This window comes from Zootoca vivipara, chromosome 9 (assembly GCF_963506605.1).
Source record: "Zootoca vivipara chromosome 9, rZooViv1.1, whole genome shotgun sequence".
Lineage (NCBI taxonomy): Eukaryota > Metazoa > Chordata > Lepidosauria > Squamata > Lacertidae > Zootoca > Zootoca vivipara.
The window spans coordinates 3,621,501-3,645,437 of NC_083284.1; the positions used below are offsets into that span (position 1 = coordinate 3,621,501).

Consider the following 23,937-nt stretch of genomic DNA (forward strand, 5'->3'; position numbering starts at 1 on the left):
ATGAATCTCATTTCTCTTTTCGATGGAGTTAAAAGCTTGGAGTATCGGGGGAATGCTGTGGACATAGTGTACCTTGATTTCAGTAAGGCCTTTTGACAAAGTCCCCCGTGATATTCTTGCAAGGAAGCTGGTAAAATGTGGGCTGGATGAAATCAATAGTCTGAGCCATTCAGATATTCCAGAGGTAATCCAGGGCTTCAACAAGAGCACCAGTCTTATCATCCAGAAAAATCAGCAGAGCTGTCTGAAAAGTCAATGGATCCATTAGCCTCCGAATGTAGATAATCCAAATAGGTCTTCTGGCGCTGCAGAGGAGAGGGGATCTGAAAGCCTAAATCTCAACAGGAAGCATTCTGACCATGACAAGGGGCTGACATGAATATCCCCCACTTTCAGATCACCTTGTTCCTGCCCACTTGAGAAAATGGTCCAGAGTGTGGCCAGTAACTCTGTTTGCATTTCATAGTACAGAAAGTATTGATCAGATGTGTAGAGATCTTTCCAGGGTCTATCAGAGTCACCTGCAGCTCAATGATCAAAGCAGCACCAGATGTATGCATCTATGTGCCATATTAATTCCCTACAGTTCCTGAGAGTGGTGCTATATTGTGAGCATTGTGTGAAATTAAGCAGGCATCTAGACTGGTGCTAATGCTTCCCACAACCAAATAACCCTGACCGAGTAAGAGGCTCATCAGAGACTACTTTGCTCCGGGTCCCTCTAAGCTGTACCTGGCCGTGTTCACCATACCTGTGCCTCCCCTGGGCTTTGCATGCTTCTTCTGACATGCACACAAGGGCATTTGGCCCTTAAATTCTCAAAATAGGACATGACCAAGGCTGGGTTGAAAACTGTGCCAGGGGCCCTGTCAAAGTAGTACCCCTTCAACTTATGCTGGTGAGGAGCACAAGGTCATATCCACACCAATAGCGGTTTAGTCTTGCTGGCCACATGACCTGGGAAGCTGTCTGTGGACAAACGCTGGTTCCTTTGGCCTGAAAAGCAAGATGAGCACTGCACCCCATAGTCACCTTTATAATAATAATAATTTATTATTTATACCCCGCCCATCTGGCTGGGTTTCCCCAGCCACTCTGGGCGGCTTACAACAGAAAAATGAAATAAAATAATTAAACATTAAAAGCCTCCCTAAACAGGGCTGCCTTCAGATGTCTTCTAAAAATCAGGTAGCTGTTTTTCTCTTTGACATCTGATGGGAAGGCGTTCCACAGGGCAGGCGCCACCACTGAGAAGGCCCTCTGCCTGGTTCCCTGCAACTTGGCTTCTCGCAACGAGGGAACCGCCAGAAGGCCCTCGGTCCTGGACCTCAGTGTCCGGGCAGAACAATGGGGGTGGAGACGCTCCTTCAGGTATACTGGACCGAGGCCATTTAGGGCTTTAAAGGTCAGCACCAACACTTTGAACTGTGCTCGGAAACGTACCTTTGACTGGTCTTAACTGTCCAGAGGTCCTTTACCTTTACCTTCTACCTAAACTACAGTTCCTGGGATCCTTTGAGGAAAAGGAATGAGCTTTGAATGTATGGTGTGGATGTGACCAAAATGTGGTCCCCTAGTAACTTGAGAGGCACCCTAAACATGCCTAAGGGAGTTCCTCCGTATTCCTGCTTCACTTAATCATAAACCGAGAGAGATTTCTTCTCACCAGTGGTTCCAGACCCACCAGCTACCTGCTTTCTAATAGTTAAAAGGTATTGCTGTTCTGAAGTGGTCAGTAAAGAGCCACCATCAAGCTCTCATTGGGAAGCCCTGTTCGGTGACATCACTATTCCCCTTTTCGTGTAACTTATAGTGTCTAGATAGTGAATGTCAAAATACAGAAATAGAAATACAAGGTAAGAACACAAGTGGTGTTGCATATGTAATACTTTACTTGATTAATTTAAAGGAAGTGGGTGCTTTTGAAGCACCCAGATGGGTTTAGGCTCATTTTGAACAGAAATCACAGAGCACATTTTTATTCCTTTAAAGGCTTCTAACTGTCCCATTTCTGATCTGGAGCCTTCTTGCAGATAAATGACATTTTGTGCCAACAGGCAGCATCATGCCAACAATTTCTTTGCATTTTTGTGTGATATAGACACAGTTGTCATCTGGTGATGCGCTGGGCTGCTTAGACTCAGTATCCCAGAATCTGAAAAAAATGGCAGCACAAATCAATTCAAACTAAATGTCTGCTTTATTTTCTTCATTGGAGCAATAAATATATGTATGCAGGAACATTGCGGAGATACGTTTCTCACCAAGGGCTCCTGAGCAAACTAAGCAATCAATGATAACAGTTTCAAATGGCCACTAAACGTCTTGCTGCTATTAAATATCCCCCCTTGCACCTCCTTTACAATTTTTTAAACTAAAAACCCAATGTTTTAGAATGTTGCTCATGTTAGCAGAAGAAACCAGTGTCTGGCTTTTTATAATGTGTGAACCCAGACCCATGTTTTGTTTCTCTCCAAACAAACCACTATCAGTTAACTTCCCCCTCCCCCAAAGAAAACCCATTGGCTTCCACTTGCCATCTACTTGAAGAGAAACAAATCATGGGTGGTATTTGTTAGCATAAATCCTATGCAAGGGAAAAAAGCTGCATGTGACTGATTGTTTACATTATAAGACTGCTGTAACTTTCCCACACACAGGAGACAGTGTAACTTGATCTTCTGTCATGTGATGTTCTTTGTTCTGTTTCTACTTTCACTTCTGACTGAATGAGAGTGATGGCGTATACACTTAACCATCGTTCTCTAATAAACGTAGTTAAAACCTACGATTGTTTGCTGTCTTCTTAACTGAAGCCAGTGGCAAGAGAAAAAGAATATAGGGCTTTGCATCCCGATATTCTAACAAGTGGTAGCAGAGTTCTGGCTGACGATTCTTCGGACTTCTGAGAAGCGTAAACTGGCACGGAGGCCTCAATCTGCAAACGGAGGGAAAACTAAAATAATGATAAAAAATATGAGGAGGACAGATATAGAGGATTTAAGCCAAATAAAGGATTGGGAAGTGACGAATAAAATAAAATATCTAGGGGTAATATTAACACCAAATAATATAAATTTATTCGAGGATAATTATGCTAAAACATGGATCAAAATTAGAGAGGATTTGGAAAGGTGGACTGGGCTCAACTTGACGCTAGCAAGTAGAATATCGGCGATTAAAATGATGGTCTTGCCTTAAATGCTTTTTCTATTTCAAATGTTGCCCATAAAAATTAAAAAAGAGACGTTCGAGAGGTGGAAAAAAGATCTTAGTAAGTTTATTTGGCAAAAAAAGAAAGCGAGGGTTCAGTTTAGATTGTTGACGGATGCTAAAGAGAGAGGAGGGTGGGGGGTCCCAGATTTAAAGTTGTATCATGCGGCAGCCAGCTTATGTTGGATGAAAGAATGGTTCACTCTAGAAGACAGAGATTTGCTGAGACTAGAAGTGTGAGGGGCAAGGGGTATCGCGAAGCCCCTCCCCTCCTGAGTTCCAGCCCAGCCCAGAGCACGACTGAGAGCAGGGAAAGCTCCAGCTCCAGTGGGGAAACAGGAAGTGGGGTCCAAGGCTCTGGCAGGGTAGAAGAGCCAGCGTCCCAGGTGGGACAGGAAGGAGGAAAGAGGGGGGGAGACCCATCCCCCCAACTCCGGAACTTCGCAGAAAGCGTCGGGGGAAGAGGATGGGGCTCCCCAAGTTGTTATGCTGGCGCAAGACGCGCCAAAAGCCATTCGGAGGTTCTGATGAAAGCTGAAAAGATGTGTCTCTGTAAATAGCTCTACCTTTAGCACTGTAAATACGCAGCACCAATAAAAAGATAAAATGCAGAGCGGTGGAGAGTCGTTACTCTGAAGTAGTCCCATCCGACCACTGTGACAAGAAGGATTCAGGAATTGTGGAGGATGGCATGCGTACCTGTTGAAAGAAAGAAAGGGGGATTATAATTTATTCACAAACCATATAATTAAAAAGTCACTGTTTTATATATGGGAAGAATATAAGAATCTATTAGAACCCAAAACCCCATGGTGGGCATCACCTTTCGAAATGGTGGCAATGGATAGTAACCCGAAGGGAGGGAAGTGGCAGACATATAAAGATCTTGTGGAAAAAGTAGATGGTGAATATAGATTAAAATCATATCAACAGGTTGAGTGCTTCTGTCAAAGTTGGTTTCAATATTGTCAAGTACAAAGTGCATTTAATAAACATAAAATGATAGGTTTTTTGGAGAACAAATCAAAGCTATAAGATCTATTAATTGATAACCCAAAAAAACCATTGGCAAGAATTTATAAATTTTTACTAGAATGGGAGATGAAGGACGAGGCGGTGAAGCATGTGATGATCAAATGGGCACAGGATGTGGGAAGAACAATATATAGTGAACAGTGGGAAAGGCTATGGAGAATTGACATTAACTTCACAGCCTGCATGGGAATCAGGGAAAACATCTGGAAAATAATCTATAGGTGGCATCTAACACCTGGAAAGTTAGCAAAAATATATAAAAACGATGCCGATAAATGTTGGAAGTGCAAGGAAATTAAAGGGGATTATTTCCACTGTTGGTGGGGTTGCAAAAAAATAAATAAATTTTGGACAGAAGTTTATGAGAATGTTAAAAAAAATATTAAAATGGACATTTGAGAAAAAACCCGAGATCTTATTGTTAAGCCTGATCCCGGAGGATGTGCCTGCAGATAGAAAGAACATCTTGCTTTACGCCTGCGCCGCGGCCAGATTATTAATAGCACAAAATTGGAAGGGAGAGAAACTACCGACTATACAGGATTGGCGCATTAAATTAGTGGAATTTATGAATTTGGCTAAATTAACCGCGATAATTAGGAAAGTCCCCAAACAGAAATGGATAAAAGAATGGAAGTACGTAGAGGATTACCTTAGAGCTGAAGGTATTAGTGCTAGATGGGTAATTTGCTCTGATTAAATTCACACAAGGTTATGGGAATTGTAAGAATAGGTGAAGAAAATGAGATAAATGTAAATGATGTGTTTTTTAAGGGAAAGCATAGTTCAGTATAATAGGAAACCGATATGTAAATGTTGGGAAGTTTATTGTAATTTTATTTTTTGTATTTTTCTTTTTTTCTTTTTTTTTCTTTTCTTTTTTCCTTTTTCCTTTTTTCCTTTATTTTTTCTAATAAGTTTCTAATAAGCTTTGGGTTTTTTCTTGTACAATTCTGACTTATGTTTGTACTAATGTATTTTATTTGCGTTGATTTATGTTATGTTATGTTGTGTTGAATTATATGGATTTTATTGTTAATATGTGTAATATTTAATAAAGTATTTTAAACTTAAAAAAAAAAGTTTGTGTCCTCTGTTAAATGAGGGAAATTACGCAATGTGGAGTGCAAAAATGGAATGTGTTCTTATCAGGCAAGGACTTGTTGAGTTGATTCAGAACGCACCGCCCATTTTGCCAGGTCAGAGGTGGTTGAACCGCAACGCACAGGCAAGGGCAACAATAGTTCTGCATTTGGACCCATCACAGCAGGTTCATGTTCGGAACTTGGATTATGCTTTTGATATCTGGAATCATCTCAGAGATGAAAATTTGAGATTAAGAGCCGGCTCATCCATGTTGTTCTTTCAGAGATTAATTAATCTGCGTCTGAAGGAGGGAGGAGACCTGAGAGCCCATTTGCATCAGATGCGTCAGCTACGCCAGGAGCTAGTTGACAGAAACGTCAATTTGGATGACGACATTTATTGCTTTACAGTACTAAATAGCCTTCCCAAGTCCTAGAATGCTATTGCAGCCCAGCTGGGGGTGCAAGACCCTCAGCAAATGACTGCAGCAGGAATTTATGCTTCATTGCTTAATGAGGAGGACAGAACCCACGCACAGGCGGAGGCCAACGGGAAGCGCGAATCACCATCACCTGGTGCTGTAGTACATTGTCAATTATGCAATATTCTTGGGCACACAGCCAAGACGTGCAGACGGCCCCAGAAGGACTCAGGAAGCCAACAACAGGCTTATGGGTCTAAGGGGAGATGCAGAGGCAGCAGCGGCGGAATCGGCACCAGCACCAGCTCCAGCACCAGCACCAAGGGCACTACAGCACGGAAAATGCTTGCAATGCTCACTCAGCTTGATGGAGACGATGACGGATCTTATTTTATTATCAATTCTGGATCGTCACACCATTTGACGAACGACAGAAGACTGTTCCAGACTTTTGAAAAGCTGGACTCCATCGTGTCACAGGCAGATGGCAATTCTTTGAAATCCGTTGGAAAAGGAACTATTTTTCTGAAATCTCTAAATTTGAGTATCAGTAATGTGTATCTTGTTTCAGAGCTGAAGCAAAACCTTCTCAGTGTTTCTCAAATTGATGAGAAGGGGTTTGAGCTGTGTTTTCACAGGGGCACCTGTGTGATTTCTCAAGATGGAGAAGTTCTTTTAGAGGGACACAGAGACAAAGATAACATTTTCAGTCTATCTTTTGATAGAAATGATGCATGTTTCAACGTTGTTGATAATTGTTTTGCAGGTCCAGAGAAGCCCAAGGAGGAACACACGCGACCAAGCAAACAAGGTCTAACACGTTGTTTTCAGATCGTTTCTGCTGATGTGTTTGGTCCTATGCCCGAAGTCCCTTGGCAAGGCCAAATATTATCTTTTGATAACTGACCACTTATCTAAATATACGTGGTTTTATCCTCTGCAAAAGCCTCAGCAGGCTCTTGTGAAATTTTCTGAATTTTATGCTAAGGTTGAACTGAAACATGGTTGTAAGATTGAATGTTTATTAACCAATGACATTCCTCTTTTTACGTCACAGGAGTTTCAAGCCTTCTTTGATGACAAAGGCATTCACCACAAGTTTGCCAAGACCCAGGCAGCTTGGGACAAAAACTTGTGTGTTAAGATTAACACTGAGTTGAAAGCAGGCATGCGAGCGCAACTGCTGAGTTCAGGATTGTCTGAACAACTGTGGGCTGAGAGCACCTCAGCTTTTCTTTACAAGTGGGTCAGACAGGTTCCTAAAGGACAGAAGCGTTCTCCTTTTGAGATTCTGTTCAAACAACAGCCTGATGTGAGCAACATTAAGGTTTTTGGAACCAAAATGTGGGTGGCTTCACTTGAGGGCAAGCCAGTCCAAGGCATTCTGTTGGGTTTTGAGAAAGGTCAATACAGAGTTCTATTGCCTTCCTCCAATGAGGTGATTCTTACTCAAGAGGTAGAACACACTCCTACGCCACAAGAAACACTTGTTCTTGATAGCTTTCCCATAGATGCCAATGCATTTGATACTTCCCACACTGACACGAGTGGTAGTGAAGATGATTCCTTTGCTGATGGCTCCACCCCAAGTAGCTCTGACACAGGGGAGACAGGTAGGTAGCCGTGTTGGTCTGGATCGAAGTAAAATAAAAAAAATTCCTTCAGTAGCACCTTAAAGACCAACTAAGTTTTTATTTTGGTATGAGCTTTCGTGTGCATGCACACTTCTTCAGAAGTATCTGAAGAAGTGTGCATGCACACGAAAGCTCATACCAAAATAAAAACTTAGTTGGTCTTTAAGGTGCTACTGAAGGAATTTTTTTTATTTTACAGGGGAGACAGTCATACACAAAGGAACTCATGCTGGGTGATGAAAAAGCGCTAGAAGCACTTGAACCACTGTTTACCATGGGTAAGAGTTCTAATTCTAATCTATTAGAATTCTAATTAGAATTCTAATTCTAACTTCTAATCAGACCTATTGAAGTTAATGGATTAAGCTAGGTCCATCCATAATGAAGAGCAGATCCCTGTGCCTGAACTAACATGGGAAAGTTTCAAAATGTGAGTGCAAACCAAAGTGACAAGAGATAAGATTCTAGACCCTATTGACAAATTAAAAGTTGACAAATGAAAATTGATTTCTGGGAGACTGTCTGCAATGAAGGCATTAAGAATATTTATTTACAAACTCACACTTCAAGAACTGCTGAACCATCAAGCCATTCCAATCCATTCAGTTTTTTGTTATTCTTCCTTAGTCCTATCCAGAAGTGTTTATTAAACTTAGCTCCTTCATAGATTATAAAATCCTGCAAAAAAAGCACAACCCAAAAGAAGAAATGAGTGTCTAGATTCCCAGAGAGTGACTAATCCCCAGGGAGACACTAAAACATTACAGACTTGTAAAATAAGAATAATCTTGTGATAACTTAAAGACGATCCCTTTTTATTATGGCTTAAGCTTCAGGGAACTAAAGTCCACTTTGTCAGATGCATCTGATGAAGCAGCCTTGAGTTCCCTAAAGCTAATCCTATAATAAGAGGAGCTAGATTGTGTATTCCTGGCATTGGGCAGTTGAGACAGATATGGGATTCTGCTGATTTACCACCTGCTTCTTTGCCCAGTGGTCAAGGTGTGAGGACTAAGTCTCACCCAGCTGTGCCCACCTGGCTACTCAGGGCAGCATCAGGGCAGACTGGAGGGTCAGGGAGGAGGAGTTGCTGTGGTCTATGGAAATTCTCTCTCTCCAGGCTCTCTGTCCAATTAATGAGGGGAGCTAGATTGTGTGTTCCTGGCATTGGGCAGCTGGGGCAGATATGGGATTCTGCTGATTTACCACCTGCCTCTCTGCCCAGCAGTCTCCCTGCCTGAGCTGATACTCTCAGACTGCTGGTTTGGGGGAAATTAAGCACCCATGCAGAGGTGACTGGCTCTGGGATGGCTCAGGACTTACTTCTACTCAATATTATTCCAGAGTAGATTCCAATTTATAGTTAGCAGAGTAAAAACTTAAACACATTGCAGGATTCCCCCCCAAATAGATCAGAGGCAATTGTATTTCATTCAGCAAAGCTTTATTGAGAGGGTGAAAGGTTGTTTTCTGCTGCTCCAGAGAAGCGGACACGGAGCAATGGATTCAAACTACAAGAAAGAAGATTCTACCTAAACATTAGGAAGAACTTCCTGACAGTAAGAGCTGTTCAACAGTGGAATTTGCTGCCAAGAAGTGTGGTGGAGTCTCCTTCTTTGGAGGTCTTTAAGCAAAGGCTTGACAGGCATATGTCAAGAATGCTTTGATGGTGTTTCCTGCTTGGCAGGGGGTTGGACTGGATGGCCCTTGTGGTCTCTTCCAACTCTTTGATTCTATGATTCTATTGCTACTGAAGGCAAATTAGCATAATAGTGGTCACAAATCCAATACAGTCAGGATTGGCACTGTCCATAAGAAATCCAGTTGCAGCAGACTTAACTTAAACTTACAATAATTTATTAGAAGTCTAAACTTTAAGACTAAGTATACTACCATGTTTCCCCAAAAATAAGACACAATCTTATATTTATTTTCCTCAAGAAAATAAGCCTATGGGTTATTTTCGGGGTGTGTGTCTTTTTTTAAAAAAAAAAAAAAATTAAGTATGGTTCCTGGTGCCTGCCTCCTCCTGCCGTAGCTGGCGTTGCAGCTGCTGGCTCCCGCTGGTTCCTGGCTCGGCGCACGCGGCGCTGCTGGGCGCTTTGGCAGCACTGAAGCAGCAGCAGCAGCCGGTTCCAGGCACTGACCCAGCAGGCCTCCTTCTCCTCTTGTCAATCAGTTCCTCCCTTTTGGTGATGACCAGGTCTGAGAGATGCTGGGTCCGCTTCTTCACCATTGCTGACAGAAATTAACGGAGTTTTTTTTCTTAATACAATGCTTTCTGTACTCTTCCCACAATAGTTTCTCTTTGGGAAAGTAGTACAAGGCCCTATTATGCATCTTCCATTGTGGGTTGTTCAGCAATTTAGCAATCTTGTCTTGGGGCCAAGGCAGCGATGCAAGAGTAGCAGAAAGAGAAAACAAAGGAGGATATCCAGTAGAAGCCAGCTTATGCGTTCATGCAGATTAAAAAGCAATAACCTATCAGGTCAAAATGTATTGCTCGCTGGCTTACAGTACACCCCAGTACAGAATATCAAAGCTGCAATCCTGCAATAAGCCTAACCTCCAAGTAGGCAAAGCAGGTTCTCTCCATAGGAGAGAGCATGGGTTGCGGCAGGGCTAACAAGACGACCCAGGGCCTTGGGGGTGGGTCTGATATTCGGCTTTGATTGGTGGATTTATTGTTGCTGGGGATTTTTGCTTGTTGCAATTTGTTGATTGACAGCCCTTGCTATGTTTAAGCCGAAGGAGCAGTTTGTGCTATCTCTTTGCTGCTCGCTTCGAATCTGAGAGGACCTCTGATTCTGCTCAGCGAAGGACTTTGGTTTAACTTGATTGATACGCTTATTTCTTTGGTTCCTTTTATTCCTTTCCTTCTTCCGCTTCATTACTGGCCTTCCCTACTTCTCCTGTACCTTGTCTTAATCTCCTTCCCCTGCCCCTTTCCCCCTTCCCCCCCACCCCCGCATCTGCACCTCTCGTTCCCCGGTGGGTGGGTGCGTGTGTGGGTTCCCCCCTCCCATTTTAAGTTTGTGAAGGGTGGCCGGTATTGGTGGGAGGCCGCGCTGTTTTGGGGTGCGTTCCGTACCTTATTTTTGTCGTTGGCATCAGTAGGCTTTTCTGTAGTGCCTTTGGGAGGCCTGGGTGTGATTGGGAGAGGCGCGGGCGCGTTCCTGCCTTTCGCGCCTCTTCCTCAAAGCGCCATCTTTTTTCGCGCTCTCCCGAGCGCCGCCTGCTCACGGGGTGAGCGGGTGCTGCTGGGAGGTCCTTCGGAGCCTCCTGGTGACCGGCTTCTGACTTAGTTACTACTGCCCCTTTGGCCGTTTGTGCCGGTGTCGCGCTGGGTGGCGGAGCGGCGTTTCTGGGCTCGTTTCAGGCTGTGTGTCTTCTGCTTGCGGCTTGGGGCCGCGGCCTCGGTTTGCGGGGAGGTTTTTAAGGCTCCCCCCCCACGGTTGTTTGCTGCGATCCTGCCTTGCTTGTGAGCGGGCTGGTTGGTGTCGCTGGGGCTTTGCGATCTCGTGGGGGCGCACTGCTAGCCTCCGCCCCCTTTTTTCCTCTCAGTTGGAGCGGCTGTGCGCCGGCTTCGTTTTAGCTGGCTTGGCGGGGGGCTGTCTTTGGCAGCGCCCTCTTGCCGTTAGTGGGTTTTTGTGTGTGTGTGTGTGTGTTGCTTCCTGCGTTTTTTGATTCGCTGTGCTCCCTGGCGTTGTAGGCGGCTGGGAGTGCTTGATTTGCTTTGCAGGCAGCTCCGCGTTGCTCGCGGGAGCGCTGCAATCCTCATTCGTGCGGCTTTTGGCGTCCTTGCCGCCGCGTGGACCTGGTGTTTGGCGCTCGTGGTGCTCTTTTGCTGGAACCCTGCGGCGGTTTTGTGCCGCGTGCGGGGGCGACTAGCGGGGGTGCTTTGAAGGCGCCTATATTTCTGCCCTGTGTTGAGTAAGGGTGAAAATTTGGTGTTTCCATTGTGGTAGACCAGGTGTGGTGCAGCCTTAAAACTGCTAGCACAGTTGCAAAGCTAAGCAGGCTCCTGGATGGTTATACATTGGATGGGGGACCAAGCGGTCTGCAGGTTGTGGGCTTAGACCAGGTGTCCCTGGAATTTTCATTTGTTGCAGCCAGTCATTTTGGGTTTTTCAGCTTTTAACGTTGGGCCACGTGACGCGGCCTTGCTCGCCAGCCACTTTTGGTGGCGTAGTCATTTTTGTTTGGGGGCCGAGGGTCTCAACCTTGTGTGACGGTCATTTTGTCCAGCGGCCATTTTTGAATTTTATTTTTATTTTTATTTTATTTTTGTCAGGTTGAGTGTTTTGGTCTTTCCTGTGGCCCCTCCCCTCTTTTCTTCTGGCGGCCATTTTGCTTAGGCTTCATGCTTTAGCTTTGCTTGGCTGCCATTTTTTTTTGGTTGCAGTGATTCTCTTGCGGGGTATAAATAATAAATTATTATTATTATTATTATTATTATTATTATTATTATTATTATTTGTGCTGGGGTCGGTGTTCCTCTGTTTTGGATGTGCCTTGTCATAGGCATTGGCCAGTGTGGTTCTGCTTGCTTGCTTCTTGTGTGATATACTTGCACTTAATTGTATTTGTTTCTTGTATTTCCCACCCAGGTTATGGCTTCCAGGAAGGCGCGCGATAAGCGGCCTATTCGGGGGCCCTCCCAGTCTCTGCGCTCGCCGGAACCTACTTCTGCTTTGGGCCGCGTGGAAGCCTTTTTGGCTAGTCTCTCAGGGGATCCGGAGGCCTTAGCGCGCTTTGGTTCGGGTTTGGATGCACTCCTGCAACGCCCCACTCCCCAGCCCAGCACTTCCACACAGGTTGCTGGTGTGGTGCAGGAGTCGCCTTCTGACTCTTTGCCGTCCAGCGAGTTGGAGGATGATGTAGCCCCTTCCGGGGTTTTTGTTGCGGGCCCGCAGTTGGGGGCCGCGTCTATCTCGACGGCTCCCCAAGGGGTGGTTGTCCCGCCGGCTCCCCAGGGGGTGGTTGTCCCGCCGGCTCCCCAGGGGGTGGTTGTCCCGCCAGCTCCCCAGGGGGTGGTTGTTCCCTCAGCTCCTCAGGTGGTGGCCGTTCCGGCTGCCCCGCCAGTGGTGGCTGTCCAGGCGGCTACGCAGGCAGTGGCAGGGGTGTTGACCCTGCCGCCAAAGAAGAGGAAGCGTTCACACAGGTCTTCTTCCCTGGGGCGGCGGGACTCTCAGCCAATAGCGGGTCCTTCTCACGAGGGGGTTGCCCCCTCTTCTTCTCTTCAGCTCGTTCCAGCTCTTCCAGCTTGTGATGTGAATTCGGAGTCTTCCGTGGAGGACAACTTGCCCGTGCAGCCCAGAGTTTCTTTCGGTGGTCATCGGCGACGCAAGAGGAGATCCCGTAAGGGTTCTAGAAAGCACGATACATCTTCTTCTGCGTCCACTGGTACGTCCTCTTTGTCTTCTGAGGATGAATCTGATGATTCCTTGGGGTTGTATTGGGGCTATGGTGAATCGGTGCCAGGCTTGCCTCGTTGGATTTGGCAACGCCGAGCTAACTCCCATCGCGCTAGATATGGTGCTATTCAGGATTTTTTGAATGGTGCCTTAGTCCCGGAGGTGAAGGTTTCTACTAACCGGCCTAAGGACATCATTCCGGGTAGTCACCTTTCTTCTAAGTTGCGATCCAGGATTTTGAATGGTCGCTATGTCGACATGTTCGAGTTGGCCCCCCCACCTGAAGTCCCAGTTAGCCAAGGGAAGGGGACTGCCTCTTCAAAGAAGCGGTCTAAGGGCCCGAAAGTTGAAAGGACATTTGAACGTTGGCTGGACTGTTTTCAAGTGTTTGCCGGGGTTGTTTCTGCGGCTTATCCGCGTAGAGGGCATCATTTGTTCATATATCAGTCAATCGTGCGCTCTGCCTTTGCAATGGCTGGAGAGGCGGCAGCGATTGCTTATGATGAACGGTTTAGGCGCAGGGCAGCTTCGGTCCATACGGCTCGCTGGGACCGGAAGGATTTGGATGTGTGGACTACGTACGTTGCTCCCTCGTTTGAGAGGAAGCCGGTAGAGTTTCATCAACAAAAGGGAGTGGGGGGGAAGCCATTTCGTGCCTTTCGTTGTTGGGACTACAATAAGGGGTCCTGCCAGCGTCAGGCATGCAAGTTCTTGCACGTGTGTCAAAAATGTGCAGGGAATCATCCGGCCACAAGGTGTTTTGGCGGTAAGCGCCCCTTTCGAGGGGGCAGGGGAGGTTCGCAGCAGGCCTCCAGGACAACCCTCCCTGCTCTCCCCTCGCCTTCCGCACCCGGGACCGCACAATAGGGTCCTCTCCTCGTTGGCTTTTTCCCCGATTAGAGTCCCTGCCCTCCTTGATTGGTTGCAATTGTATCCTAACAGAAAGGCGGCAGTGTACCTTAGCAATGGGTTTTCTTTTGGTTTCAGGATTCCGGTAGCCTCGACGCCCGTTGCACGTAATCCTGCAAACCAAAAGTCGGTGCGGGAGATGTCGGAGGTGGCCCGCAAAAAGATTGCTAAGGAGGTTTCCTTGGGCCGCATTGCGGGCCCGTTTCGGTCTCTCCCGTTCCGTAATTTGCATTTGTCCCCATTGGGTTTAGTTCCAAAAAAGGCTCCTGGTGAGTTTCGTCTCATCCACAACTTGTCCCATCCCCGACGTACATCTGTGAATGACATGATTCCTCACCACCTTTGTACAGTTAAGTATGCGTCTTTTGATCACGCGATCAAATTGGTTAGGAAGTTTGGGCCTGGTGCACTATTAGCGAAATGCGATATTGAATCGGCATTTCGGTTGCTGCCGGTTCATCCGCATGATTTCTGGCTTTTAGGTTTTCAATTTGATGGGGCCTTTTATTTTGATAAGGCCATGCCGATGGGCTGCTCTGTAGCCTGTGCGGCATTTGAGTGTTTTAGTACTTTTTTGGAGTGGGCCTTGCGTTTTAAGACCGGCCTGCGGGGGGTCACGCATTATTTGGATGATTTTCTGTTTGTATCAGCGCATGATACCGGGGAGTGTGCAGCTTTGATGCAGGCTTTCGCTGCTCTTACGAACGAATTGGGCGTGCCCCTGGCGGTGGAAAAAACGGAAGGCCCTTCTACTGTTTTAGTTTATTTGGGTATTCAGCTGGATACGGTGTCGCAGACTTCACGCTTGCCTGCTGACAAGATAGCTACCTTGCAGAGGGTAATAGAAGACAGTCTCCGTTTTCCCAAACTGACTTTGAGGCAACTTCAGTCGTTGTTGGGTCACTTGAACTTTGCTTGTAGGGTGGTGGCGCCCGGGCGCCCCTTTTGCGCTCGTTTGATTAAGCGGTCGGTCGGTTTGAAGGCCCCGCACCATAGGTTGCGCCTGTCCTCTGGGGAGAAGGCGGACCTAAGGGTGTGGTTGGAATTCCTGCGTGATTTTAATGGTGTTTCTTTGTGGCAGGATGTTTTGAACCTGCACAATGATTTTCAAATTCATTCAGATGCAGCTGGTTCTCTGGGTTTTGGGCTTTTCTGGAAGGGTAAATGGTGTGCTCAGCGTTGGCCTCGCGAGTGGCAGGGGGAGGCCATCACGCGCGATTTAACCTTTCTTGAGTTCTTTCCCATTGTAGTAGCTGTCCATATTTGGGTGCAGGAATTCAAAGATCATCGCGTATGTTTCTGGTCCGATAACCAGGCGGTGGTGACAGTGCTATCCAAGCAATCGTCTAAATCTCCTAGGGTATCGGCCCTCTTGCGGGCTTTTGTTTTGCAATGTTTGAGGTTTAATATAGTGTTTTCTGCCCGCTTTATTCCCGGCATTACTAATGAGATTGCCGATGCTCTGTCCCGTTTTCAGATGGAACGGTTCAGGTCCCTGGTTCCGGATGCCCAGCCGTTGCCGGAATATTTCCCGGATCATCTTTGGAACCTTGGCAGCGATTAGTTCTGCAGGGAGTAGCGGCTTCTGTTTCCCCTTCCACGCTTAGATCATATAGAAAGGCTTGGGAAAATTTTTTGGCTTTCCGTTCCCAGTCTTCGGGGGTGGGGGCGGGATCTCGCCCCTCGTCGGCGCAGGTTTTGCAATACCTTGCACATCTTTTTCAGCTGGGTAGAGCAGCAAAGACGTTAAAACTTCAGTCGGCTGCGATTTCTTTCTTTAGCAAATCCTTTTTTGATAGGGATCCTTGCGCCAAATTTGTGGTGCGCAAGGCGTTGGAGGGTTGGAATAGGATCGGCCCAACTCCCCGTGGTCCGGTTAGGCGGCCAATCACTTTTCAATTGCTGACCAGCATGCGAGCTAAGCTGAAAGTGGCCTGTTGGTCCAGGTATGAGGCCAAGCTTTTTGCTGCAGCTTTTTCTGTTGCATTTTTTGGGGCCCTACGTGTAGGTGAAGTAGTGTGGGAGGCTTCTGGAGCCACTGGCTCTAGGGGTCTTTTATTGCAAGATGTCACCCTTTCTCAGTCTGAGGTCCTGCTTACCATCAGGAGTTCTAAGACTGACCAGCTGGGGAAGGGAGCGCTGGTTCGCTTGCCTGCTACAGGTAAGGAGGGCCCTTGTCCAGTGAAGGATGTAGCTAGGTATTTGCCCCTTAGGCCCCCGGGTGGTGGTCCGTTTCTGAGGCATGAAGACGGGGCCCCTCTGACTCGGCAGCAATTTTCTCGCGTGATGCGGAAAGTCATTGCGGCCTGTGGCTTCAATGCCTCTGAGTACGCGCCACATTCCTTTCGTATTGGGGCGGCTACGACGGCTGTTCACTGGGGTTTGTCTGTGGACAGAATTAAAAACATGGGTCGTTGGAAGTCTGACGCTTATAAGCGCTATGTGAGGAAACGTTGTTGATTCTGTTGTTTTGTCCTTTCATGTTTCTCCAGGTCATAAGCCAGTTCAAATTTGGATTGTGGGGCACAGCATTGTCCACTGGGCTGGAGTCAGAGCGGACGAGTCCGGTCTAGGCCGAGGGCTTGGCCTTCCTCAGCATGTGTGTGTATCATGGATGGCCAGGCGTGGCATGCGGTGGGCCGAATTGCTTCCCCTGTTACGGACTCAGGTGGCCTCCACGGGCCACCCTCATGCGCTGGTTATCCATCTGGGTGAAAATGATCTGCCAGCTCTCGATTGCTTCACGTTGCGCACCACAATCCTTAAGGACTTGGGGGAATTGTTTAAAATGTTGCCTAATGTTAAATTGTTTTGGTCTCACTTGTTGCAGAGAATTGAATGGTGGGGCAGTCGCAGTCCCGCCGCGATGGAGCATGCTCGGAAACGTATCTCCAGTGCTGCAGCTAAGCGGGTTTTGGAGTTGGGTGGGGTGTGCATTCCTCATCCGCAAATTACTTTTAAGGCCACTGATTTCTTCCGTACAGATGGTGTGCATTTGTCCTCTAAGGGGAATGATATTTGGTTACAGGATGTCCTTGGGGGGTTGAAGGAATGGTTGGGGTTGTGAGTGGTTGGCGGCAAGCTAGGCTTGTGTGGCGGTTAGTCATTGGTTCAAATAATTGGTAGAGGGGTACGGATTTTGGCTGGGCCTGACCCTCATGTGATTGCTGATGCCATATAGAAGTATTCCGTTAAAGGAATCCCGGGCTCCACATGTTTGTCTGTTTATCCCCGCTAGGGGTCAGGACCACGCATGAGCCGCGGGGAGCATCTGGGGAGAGGACAAAGAAGGGCTTGTGGTTCCCTGCCCCGTCCTCTCTCAGGTGGTGCTTACTTACTGACTCCCCTACTAGGCTAGAGGGAGTCAGATCTGTCCCAGGCGGGAGACAGATGGCTGGGGAACCAATGACTAAGCAACCACTCACATTTAATTGATTGTATTTTAATAAAAAAGTTGTGGCCAAAATTTTAATGCCAAAAACTTTAACAAAAATTATGGTGTCTGAGTGAGTTATTGGGGGGTCCTCTTGGTGCCTCGGCACGCAAAGCAGGTTCTCTCCATAGGAGAGAGCATGGGTTGCGGCAGGGCTAACAAGACGACCCAGGGCCTTGGGGGTGGGTCTGATATTCGGCTTTGATTGGTGGATTTATTGTTGCTGGGGATTTTTGCTTGTTGCAATTTGTTGATTGACAGCCCTTGCTATGTTTAAGCCGAAGGAGCAGTTTGTGCTATCTCTTTGCTGCTCGCTTCGAATCTCCCGCCCACCCTCCACTTTATTAGGCCCTTTTGCTTGACCTTGCAGTGCCTGTCTAGGTGGTCGCCTGTATTCAGGGGCCTGGTAGGAATTTTTCCACTTGACTAATTGGCTGGTGTCAGGTGGTTTTTGCTTACCATACTGCAACTAGTCACAACTTGTAAGGTTGCGGTTAGTCATTGGTTCAAATAATTGGTAGAGGGGTACGGATTTTGGCTGGGCCTGACCCTCATGTGATTGCTGATGCCATATAGAAGTATTCCGTTAAAGGAATCCCGGGCTCCACATGTTTGTCTGTTTATCCCCGCTAGGGGTCAGGACCACGCATGAGCCGCGGGGAGCATCTGGGGAGAGGACAAAGAAGGGCTTGTGGTTCCCTGCCCCGTCCTCTCTCAGGTGGTGCTTACTTACTGACTCCCCTACTAGGCTAGAGGGAGTCAGATCTGTCCCAGGCGGGAGACAGATGGCTGGGGAACCAATGACTAAGCAACCACTCACATTTAATTGATTGTATTTTAATAAAAAAGTTGTGGCCAAAATTTTAATGCCAAAAACTTTAACAAAAATTATGGTGTCTGAGTGAGTTATTGGGGGGTCCTCTTGGTGCCTCGGCACGCAAATACATGAGCATGTTTATTTGACTAATAGACATAGATCCACCTTCACTGTGATATCATTATTTTCCTCCCCCTTTTTGGTGTGTGTGTGTGTGTGTGTGTGTGTGTGTGTGTGTGTGTCCATCAATGGATTTCTATAGTTAACCAGTAGGGCTGAGCAAGACCCTTCCGCCCCCCGCCCCCCTGCTCCAGTGCCCAATTCAGAACCTTGGATCCAGGGAAGGTGGCTCACCTTGGATCGAAAACCCGAAGCAATATTTGGAAAATGTAAGTTTCAACCCTCCCTTTGACTTGCATTGGGAAAACACAATAACTGTAACTTTTTGTTTTTTGTTTCACGTACTGTAGGTGCCTGAAAACTGCAAACATAGTAGCCCCCAAAGCAGAGATTTAGTCCTTCCCAGTTTCAGACAGATTCAGAGCCCCTATTGTATTCCTAAATGTTCACATTGGCACTAAAGGGGTATCTTTATCCATTTTCAAGGTCACGAGCTCCTGGTCATGAGCTCTCAGAAGCTGCAATCGGCTACATAGAACTGCTGCAGGCTGCTAACCCCTCCCCCAACTCACTTCCTCATCCAGCCTGCCTTTTCCTAGGTGCTCCTCTGCTGCTTACAACCCAGGTTGCACTTTGGGTTCTACTCTTCATTTGCCTTATGACCAATGTGGCCAGAACCCAAATACAGAAATGTGATTTTAGCTTATATATTTACATTGGCAATTTTACTATTCCAAAGGAAAGAGCTTCCTTTCCCTTCCATTCCCAAAGGTAGTAAGTTCAATTAACTTTCTGGAGTGGAGATTGAGGGGGGGGGGAGAGAAATGCAGTAAATATTGTGTTTTCAACTAAACATACATCTCAGAACCAGCTTCAACTACAGCTAAGGCGCTGTGTGCATTGGATGGTAGGACATCTGCACCTTCAGGAGCTCTGTACAAGAGGATTTCTTTTTAATCAAGTGCTGAGCCTCAGAGCAAGTTCCCCCTGTGCCATTTTTTCACCACCGCAGTCGCAAAGTAACTCACCAATATCAGATTGAATTTCATCATTTAGGCGAGTCGAGTTGAGCAGTTCGTCTGCTAAGCCTTGAGCTACAGCGAGTATTTCAGGGTCCAAAAGGTTTGAAACAATCCAAATCAGGGGAATCATACTATTAAGAAACCATTTCTCAAGGGTTTGCCACACCCTGGCATGAAACAAGAAGCAGAACTTGGGACAGCAGCACCAGCCCAGTAGCAAAAGCCCTCTGGGAACACATAGTTGTAGAGATTAATGCTAGTACAAGGCCTAGAGCTGCTTTGCATCATTAGTTATGTTTATCATCTATGTTGGGTGGAGAAAATGCTGGCACTATTTGTAAACTTTTCTCTTTTTTTATCCAACGATAGCAGCAACAGGCATCATTTAACACAATTTCATTGCGAAAGAAACCTGCTCCAGACTTTCAGTGTTTTCAGTCAACGAACAAGGTCAAAGTTGTGATAAACAGGGAAATCCTGTTGGTATCCCTACATATAAAAGGTAAAGATAAATGTAAATGACCCCTGGAGAGGGTTAAGTCCAGTCAAAGGCGACTGTGGGGTGCAGCGCTCATATTGCTTTTCAGGCTGAGGGAGCTGGTGTTTGCCCACAGACAAATGTGGGCAACCTCTCCTCCTCCTCCGCTGTTTGCTGATTTATTGGAAGTGGGAAGGGCAGGGGACTGAGGGGGAGGGGGCACTTTGATTAACATTCCATGAGTGTTCAGGATGCGTATTGCCAAAGCAAAGGGCAAAGGCAGGTGTGGGGTGGGGAGCCGGAGGGCGGCTTGACTTTATCTTGGCGAAAAGCCAAGCCGCCCTCCCGCTCCCCACCCCACCTTTGCCTGTTGCTTTGGCTCTACCTCTACCCCACCCTACCCCACCCCCATTGGGACACTCACGCGGGCGACATGCCACGCCCCCCTCCAGGTGCCAAAGCCCCCAGGTCCGCCACTGATTATGGGATGTGGAAAGTCTTTTTTCTTATTTGATTTGTTTTGTTTTGTTGTGTTTTATGATGGGCGTAAAGCCGAATAAACATATTCACGTTTTTTCTTAATGCCAACTTCATGACTTATGGAGAACTCATGTGACCGGTTTTCAAATGCTACATTTGTCCTAAGATATTCTTTCTCCACTCCACACCCTGCCCACATTATGCGATTGTAGGGAAAGAATAGAGAACAACAATCCACAATCAGAGACAGCGATCAAAATGACAACCTAAAATGGCAAGGGCGGGTAAGTTGTTGCTGCTCTTTCCCCTCTTCCTTCTCACAGGCATGTGGGTCATTTTGTCTCTGGCGGCAGCTTCTCCCTGAGGAGAGGTGGCGGTAGCTTTCCAGGTCATGCGGCCAGCATAACTAAATCGCTTCCGGTGCAACAGAAGCCAGAGTGCATGGAAACACCATTTACCTTCCAGTATGCTGATGAGCTTGTGGAAGTAGCAGCCCTCATAGCAGGACAGCTCCATGGGGGCGACCCTTTCCCATGAATGCATCAGCTGACATTCCTGCATTGCAGGGCATTGTACTAGACTAGAGGACTCTGCAATTCTATGAGTCTATGATTCTATGATTCCTGTGCCGGTGTCTCTGCAGTTCACCTGCATGGGACTGGGGGGGGGGCAGGGGGGCAGCAATCTCAGATCCCCACAGGGAGCACTGGGTTGCTTCATTGGCAGGCCTGCACAGCACCCTTTCAGATGTACCCATCTGAGCTTCAGTGAAGCCTGTGGCTCAGATCATTTGTTTTCCTATGAAGAGGAAATAGTAATGGAAGGAACTTACCTGGTGGATTTTTAGGGGTCATTTGAATTGGTGTCTCATTTTCTTCTCTATATGTGGGACTATAAAGTAGATTGCTAAGTCAATATTTAAATTAAAAGGGGAGTCACAATGGGTTATTGCATAGGCAGTGCTGGCATGGGGACACCCACACCCAAATTAATATTATTGTAACCTGTAAATCACACTGTTAAGAAATTTGTGGGCACTTTTCATTTTCCTCTGACCTTACTGTTTACAACCCCTCGCCCAAATCATTTCTATAAACAACTCATGATAACACAGCATGCATCTGTTAAAGTGGCATGAATTCCGCAATAGCACGATGCTACATTTGCTCGTAGTTAAGGTCCCAAATTAATAATACTCTGAAAACATTATTATAATGCCAATTCCTTCTCATTTATTTAGAGCAGTTCCATTTCTTTGGGGTTCACTGTTCTTTCTGCTATTAAAAAAAGAAATATACACATGATAAAAAATTATATTGAAGACCTAGTGTTCAAATTCCATCTCTTGACACAAAACATAAATGTGACATTTATTTGTTTAAAACACGTACCTGTATGAACACTAATGTACAGTATAAAACACTTTTAAAAGGCTTGAGAATACAATTTAGAATCTGACTATGTAGTAATAACATTTCCCTACCTTACATTGCTCCTTGTTGGATGTTATGGCACCCTGTGGCACTTGTATTCTCTCCACCTGGGATCCTTCTGTCAACAGCCTCAACCATCTTCCTCTGTGATGCAGAACATTCCAGAACTTTCCTGATTCCCTTTCTTCCAGTCCCTGATTGGCCACTTGGCTCTGCCAATTCAACAATGGAGCCATTCTGCTTGGCCCCTCATGCCCCATGGGAAAAGAGGAAGAAAGACTAAGCAGGTGTGCATCAGGGAAGTGAAGAGGTGCCCCAGGAGACAGCCAGGTGAGTGAGCAACACCCGGTGGAAAGAGGCAAGAGAGCTAGGGTTGAGATATGCTTAGATAAGATCTGTGACACCGATTTATAAAGAACTGGCACCCATGTTAAGTTTTACGGTAACATCTTTTTGCTGCATCTTTGAATGAAGAATTATTTTGATTTGTCTTCATTAAATTTCCCTAAATGGTTCTGAATGCAACCAGGCATTAGATTATATTGTATTTCTTACCTTCTTCTTTGTACTTCATCATCGTCTACATCAGGGTCTCTCAAACTTGGGCCTCCAGCTGTTGTTAGACTACAACTCCCATCATCCCTAGCTAGCAGGACTAGTGGTCAGGGGTCACCTCAGAGTGCTGCTCACCATCCAGCTCTCCTTTATCTTATTTTATTACGAGTTTGCTCATTTCCTCCTCCTCCTTCCCCATCTTCACGCCATTCTTGAGGATTCAGTTGAATGCAGCCCATAGAATTGAGGGAGGAGGATCCTGGAAGTTATTTAGGCACTTCCCTAGCTAATTTACAGCAGTTAAAAGATTGCTGCTTGGAGTATGCACAAAGGGGAGGGGAGACATAAAAGCATATCTTGGAGACTGCGCAAAAGATAGTGGCCTGGGGGCAGAGGCACAAATGAGAAAGCAGAGGGGTCATTGCACAGGTTTTGAACTAGGATGCCCCTTTTCGGCTCTCAGCCTGGAATTAATAAAAAAGGAATTAGTGATGTGTGAATTAGGTCCACAGATTCATAATGACGTTTAGCAGAGACTGGTAGCAGGAAGTTGAAGAGCTGTGTGGTACTGGAGCACATCAGTATAGAAAGCTGGTTGGTCTTGTTCAGGACTGTTTACACTGACTGGAAGAGGCTCTCATTGCGACATCTTGAGGGAGCCCTTCCCTAAGGAAGTGAGGAGAACCCTGCTGGATCCAGCCAATGGTCATCTCCTCCAGTATCCCATTCTCATAGTGTTTGACCAGATTCCTGTGAGGAACCCGCAAGCAGGATTTGAGTACCCTCCCCTACTGTGGCTTCAGGGTGCAATATCCCTCCCCCCCCCAAAGCCTCAGATCTTTGAGGGGGTATGTTGGGGGTCTCCACTACCCCAGGACCCCACAGCACTGTGAAGAATGAGGATGAACAGATGGGCAGCAGTGGGGAAGATGATGTGCATCCATTAGCAAGCAAAGCACTGGATTGTGGGCAGTGGCATAGGGTGGGTGTGGGGGGTGGTTCGCCCCGGGTTCCATTCCTGAAGGGGGTGACATCGCCGCAGGTGGACGCACCCCCACTGGAATGCTCATGCGCAGGCGCTGCCATTGCGGCTCCATGCCCTCTGCAAAGCCAGAGCGAGCGCCGGCTTGGAGAGAGAGCTCTAGTAGGCTGTAGGCTGTGGGCAGACGGAGGGGATGGGCAGCTTGTGCTAAGGGCTCGATCCAGATCCGCCTTCACCACTCACCATGTAGCGCTGGCTGCAGGCGCTCTCCTCCCACCTTGTCTGGTGGAACTGTTCCTGAGCAGCCCGGCGGGGACCATGCGTAGAACCCCAACACCTGGGCTGCTGGTGCTGCTGCTGGGGCTGGACAGGGGCTGCACGGCGCAGTGCTCAAGCGGTCCTCCATGTGCGCTGCCAACTGATTGATCTTTGTCTGGGCATATTCCTGCACCTAGGCTTTGCTTCCCTGGATGCGCTCCTGCAAGGTTTTTGCACAGCTTGGGATGTCCCCTCGCCTCCTCCCTCTCTCCTTTCCGCCCGATCCAAACTTCATTACTCTCTTGGTGGGCAGTTCTCCGTGCCACCTCCAAGGGGGTCAACGCTCCCTTTTAACCGAGCACACACCCTCCTAGAGGCGCCCCCCTTCCTCTTTTCTTAGGGGGTGCGGAAAGGGCGGGCAGATGCTGTCCTTCCATTTCTCTCTGGCCGCTTTCATGGGCTCTGCTTTTGGAGCTCTTCCTCACCCCCTCACCCAACCTCTGTTTTACAACCATTTCTTCCCTTTTGCTCTTCGAAAGAACCAGGGCTTGGATCCGGCTTCACCGCAGAGCGAATGCTTGGTTCCTCTTGCAACATCTGTCCGCAGTAGTAGCCTTATGAATGTAGGGAGAGAGGAGTGTGAG

At 47.1% G+C, this 23,937-nt stretch overlaps 1 long non-coding RNA gene across 1 annotated transcript in view; it reads right to left on the minus strand.

Annotated features, from left to right (window-relative positions):
- Positions 1-663: 663 nt before the first annotated feature.
- LOC118081874 (uncharacterized) overlaps positions 664-23,937 on the minus strand; it is a 35,144-nt gene continuing 11,870 nt past the window's right edge. Inside the window, exons 2-5 of the long non-coding RNA XR_009558107.1 lie at positions 7,952-8,067; positions 3,780-3,912; positions 2,790-2,938; positions 664-2,155 (exon numbers count right to left, since the gene is read on the minus strand). This is a non-coding gene — a long non-coding RNA (uncharacterized LOC118081874). The remainder of the gene's footprint in view (positions 2,156-2,789; positions 2,939-3,779; positions 3,913-7,951; positions 8,068-23,937) is intronic.